The sequence below is a fragment of the Triticum dicoccoides genome, chromosome 7B (assembly GCF_002162155.2).
Source record: "Triticum dicoccoides isolate Atlit2015 ecotype Zavitan chromosome 7B, WEW_v2.0, whole genome shotgun sequence".
In the NCBI taxonomy this organism is placed as follows: domain Eukaryota; kingdom Viridiplantae; phylum Streptophyta; class Magnoliopsida; order Poales; family Poaceae; genus Triticum; species Triticum dicoccoides.
In genome coordinates this window covers 611,443,272-611,448,712 of record NC_041393.1, presented here as the reverse complement: position 1 = coordinate 611,448,712, position 5,441 = coordinate 611,443,272, and the positions used below count along the sequence as shown (strand labels likewise).

The following is a 5,441-nucleotide window of genomic DNA, read 5'->3' as shown; positions in this document are numbered from 1 at the left end:
CATGCATGATACATGATTAGGTATATTATGAATGCAGAGCTGACAACTAAAAAAGTATTAGTACTTACTTGTGCACGTGGTCTGGCAAGTGTGGAATATCTGGAATCACAGGCTCTTGATATAGACCGAACTGTCGCATCACCCTATGAAGAGACATCTCCTCAACCGTCACGTCGAACACCAACTTGGCCTTGGTCATCCAAAAGTGTCGATCTCTAGTGCACAATCCAGAAATCCCTACTGGGTACCTCGATGATATAGCCTGAGGCGAGTATGGCTCCCAGATAACTTGACCCTCGTGCAAACTATCAAACTGCGCCGTGAAGGACGGGTAGCATCCCCTAACCTGACTATGCGCAAACTGTCTCTGTGCATGACAACAAATAAGCATTAGTAAGATTCCATTAGTAATACTATTGAATGGCAAGAAATAATTGAATTAATTATTACTTAATATAAAAGTACCTCTCACCGTGTCCAAACAGATCCCATAGTAGGTAAGTCGCCGATAGCAGGCACATAAGCCCCAGCTAAGTCCTCCAAACCAAAAGGTTTATCAACGTAGACATAGGGTCGTCCAATAGGGAATCTCTCGTATGACCAGAGCTGCAACAATAATGGACATCCAACAAGACTAGATTTTCTAGACTTCAACAAGCAAGCTTTGCACAAGTTCATAATTTTTTGAACAAGTTCATCAACCGCTTGTTCTTGAACTGTGAGAAAAAATTAGCCCCAAGATGGCGCATGCACCACCGGCTCTGCAAGTCCCTCCAAGGTGTTGGTTCGTCATCTGTTGGATTACGAAGCGTCTTCACGGCCTTCAATATACCAGCATGTCTGTCATGAATGACACACACGTTTGGTCGGTCCTTCACAATGGTAATTTTCACTTGGCGGAAGAACCATACCCAGCTGAGAAAGTTCTCACCCTCCACAAATGCCATGGCAAGTGGGATGATTTGATTGTTCCCGTCCACACCAATAGCAGTCAGGATTTGCCCTCTATACTGACCGGTCAGGAATGTACCATCCACAAACATAACAGGAGGACAATGCGGGAAAGCTTCGACGCACATACCAAAAGAGAAGAACACTCATTTCAACACCTTAAAATCTGATATACTCAGCAACCTCATGTGTTGTACGTTCACATAAGTGCCGGGATTCCTCTCCTTCAGTATGCCCAGGAGATGGACAACATTCTCATATGAGTCGAAGAACGTCCCAAACCTTTCCTCCATAGCCTTCTGCTTAGCCCTCCAAGCCTTCCCATAAGGAATGACATAATTCCATCTGACCTTCACTGCTGTCTGGATGTGTTTTGCTTCCATATATTTCTTCTCTACTATCTCAGTATACATGAGTTGCGCAATGAGACTTGAAGTCAGGTTCGGATGCTTCATCAGCAGGTTCTTCCTCACACAATTATGTGGGACGACAATGGTGACAACCCAGTGGATGTCATACTTCGGCACGTGCCCGTGCACCTTCCCAGGACAACTTGTTTCAACACATTTCACGGTATAGTTTGTTGGACTTGATATGTGTGTCCGGAAAACCCTCTGCGTAGACATAGCCCACTTTATCACCGCATATTTTAATTTTTTCTTTGTATCAAACATAGCCCCTATCTGTACTTGGTTCAGATTATACTGCCATGGAGTCTCATGGCCATCGTTGACCGTAAGGCCGGTGGATATGTCCTGCTCCCATGCAGAAGGAATCGGTACCTCCACTTCATCCTCAGAATTTTCAGAATCCAGTTCCTCCACCAATCCATCCTCGTCCTCTTCCTCCATCACCCTCTGCATTTCATCCCCTTCCTCATCCCCATCAGCAAAACCAGAACCAACTAATATTATCGACTGGCTACTCTACCCAGTATCATGACCACAAACATTGTGTGGCACGTAGTCTAACTCTTTCTCGGGTTGGCTAGCATCCACATCTTGTGGCTGTGACCCGGATAAAACAATCTCGTTAGCCACTTCACTGCCTTGGCCGGGTTCATACCCCCTGTGGAGTTGTACGGCATTCTCCTCCTTCGGCACAGGTTGCACAAGTACATATGGGTGGATTCTTCGGTCTCGGCAGCGTCTTAACAGGGACAACCAATGTTGGCTCCTATCTATCGGCATCAACTCCCACTTGACATTTTTACAAGATTTGGTCCACAATGCGTGAATACTGACGGAACATACTTCAGGATCCAGCCCGAAACTAGTTGTCAACCAGTACTTCAATTGTCTAATGTCCAGTCTGTCCGGGTCTGCTAGTGTCATGACGCCATTTTTAAACTCGCTAAGATCAACTCCCAACTCATTATATCGAACGTTACCAGCGCCGTAGTAAACAGTCAAATTTACTGATTCAGACATTTTCACCTGTCAGACATTGTCATCTTCTCATTAATCACAACGAACACTAATATTACCCGCTACACTAACTACGCGCTAAAATGCCACCACAAACATATTAACACTAACTAATAAACTATACAATTTAGAGAAAATTTGTGACACCATGGTTATACCTTCGAAGCGTGCGTCTCTTCCGGTCACCGACACCGGCCACCGGACAACGGCAGCGCTGCCCACTCGACGACCGGAGGTTCAACTCCGGTCACCCCCCAAGCTGCTGCTCCTCCTCACCACCTCCTCCTCTACAGCTGCTGCTCCTCCTCACCACCACCTCCTTCCCAACCGGACCTCCTCCACCCCACCATGGCTCCTCCCCCAAGCGCACAAAAAACCATCCCATAACAAAAAAAACACCGTAGGCCGGTGGAGAATGCTATGATCTATCTATTCTGTGCCTTGGTTGTGTAAATGAGTGCAAATTGGAGGAGATCAGGGAGGGGATGCGAGCTCTACAGAGAAGAACGAAAGGAACGAGAAAGAACAGAGGCGAGCACGAAGAGGAAGGTGACGACGGGATTGGCCTTATCCAGACCTTTTCGGTCTAGGCCTGGCCGAAAAGCTTTTCAGCTGCGGGCTGGCCGAAAACGGCCCATTTCGGTCTAGGCCTGGCCGAAGCTACTATTTTCGGCCCACGCCCACCCGACGACACCTCTTCGGCCCAACTGAGGCTCATTTCGGCCTACGGCTGGACGAAAAGTCCTTTTCGGCCAAATTCTGGCCGAAAACTACTACTTCGGCCACCACAAGGCCGACAGGCTACTAGTTTTGGTTTTTTTTGCATTACGTCCTATAGTTTCCGAAAATGCTATAAAATATATCATAGTTTTGAAAAAAAATCAGTTTTTTGTGTCCCTGTGTCCCTCTTCTTCCTCCAGTCCTTTTCTTCCTCAAGTGCAAAGAGAGTGAGAGAGACGTAGTTCTAAGGCTGCGCCAACAGGCAAGCATCCAACACGGAGCGCGTCGGCCATTGCCGCGCGGGCAGTGCCCGTCTCCTGCTCGCACGATCTCAAGAAATCAAGATAGACGGCTACTCCGGAGCCAAGGGGCTCGGCAACGGTTCCTGCATCGCGTCCGAGTTGTTCTCCATCGGAGGCCGTCTCTGGCGTCTCCAGTACTACCCCGACGGCTACTCCGGCTACCCTGACTGGATAGCAATCTACCTCTGCCTCGACCCCGCCGACGTCAACACAATTAACATGCAGTTCGACATCAATTTGCTCGACCAGGATGGGAACCCCGTGTCAGCGTACAGCAAAACCAGCAACACATGCACCTTCTCCAAACAAAGTGGAACCTATGGTTTCTGGCAGTTCATCCAGAAAAAAGAACTGGAGGACTCAGCTGATTGCCTGAAGGATGACGTCTTCACTGTCAGGTGTCATTACCATGGCAAAGGAGATCTTCACGGAAACCATCCCGGCCTCCGTCGTCGTGCCACCGCCTGACGTGCTCCAGCATCTCGGCCGGCTCCTCTCCAGCGGCAACGGGGCGGATGTCACGTTCGAGGTTGGGGACGAGAAGTTCCCCGCACACAGGTGCATGCTCGCAGCTCGGTCCTCAGTCTTCAAGGATGAAGGAGAAGACGGACGCCAGGTCGCCAGCGTCCGGCTGGACGGCATCGAAGCTAAAGTGTTCAAGGCCATGCTGCACTTTGTTTACACCGACTCGTTGCCGCATATAGACGCGGGAGACGCGGCGGTGATGGCTCAGCATTTGCTTGTGGTGGCGGACAGATTCAACCTGGGGCGGCTGAAGTTGATGTGTGAGGACACGCTGCGCAGCTACATCGACACCAGCACGGCGGCGACCATATTGGCGCTGGCCGAGCAGCATGGCTGTGGGGCGCTCAAGGACGCATGCTTCAAGTTCCTTGCGTCTCTCGGCAATTTCAAAGCACTCACGGCCAGCGATGGCTTTGAGCATCTGATGAGGAGCTGCCCCTCTCTCCTCAAGGAGCTGGCTGCCAATCTGGCTACCTAGGTGTCGGGTTTGGAAGCAGTTGGTAAATTGTAGTTTATCCACCGTTGCTCTTTTCCATTTTGTGGAGACGATAATGCGTACTCCCTCCTATCCACAATAAGTGTCGTGCGTTTGTTTTGGATTGAAGGGAGTAGCTTATTTTGTCCTTATCATTTTATCTGTTCTTTTCATTCATATTTGGTTTTTGATCTAACTGCTGGTACTCCATCCGTCTGGATTTGTTAGGCAATTTTTCATTTTTGACTAAAATTTACCCATTAGAGCATGGTTAATAACATAACCAACTGTTGGCCATATAAAATTTAACTAATCTCTATTATTAAAGGGAGTTTGCTCACAATTGCTATAACTCCTCTCATACGTCCCCACGAGACTCACCCAGCCTCCGATCTCCGCTCAGAAAAAACAAAAAAACAAACCTGAAATGAAAAAAAATAACCACTACCCATTAACACATATTCCATGGCCCTGTCTCCCTCCCGATCGCATATCCCGCCCTGTAAAAATTGATATCCTGCCCACACTCTCTTGCAGTGGCGGAGCTTGAGCCGAAATCATGGGGGGGCCATGGGTTGGGGGAGGGGGGGCAAACATAATTGTTTTGGGGTGATTTTTAGTAGACAAATAGGCCTAATACTAAGCTATATTCAGAAATTTTCTTATGAGCTGGGGGGGGGGGCATGGCCCAGGTTGGCCCCCACCAAGCTCTGGCACTGCTCTCGTGCATGCCACCTTGCCGTCCCAGATCTCGATCCGCCACCAGGAGTCTCGCGTGGTCCACAGATGCCTCCCACCATTATTCGTTACCCTCCTCGTCTACATCGTGGATGGCGGCTGTTGTCCTGGCCGGCCGACACTCTTCTCCGACTCCTCGTGCTGCCCTCATCTCCATCATGGTTGCATCACCCTTGTACAAAAGTAGAGCAAACGAGTGTGCGGGAAGGAGCTAGATGTTGAATTGTTGTGCGGGCAAGCGGGAAGCACTGGAGGCTTGTGTAGGCGGGTGGCTATGGAGAACAAGCCGATCAACCAACACCC

The 5,441-nt window shown here is 49.2% G+C and overlaps 1 pseudogene; it reads left to right on the top strand.

Moving 5' to 3' along the window:
- Positions 1-2,863: 2,863 nt before the first annotated feature.
- On the top strand, positions 2,864-4,403 carry LOC119339218 (annotated as a pseudogene).
- Positions 4,404-5,441: the final 1,038 nt, after the last annotated feature.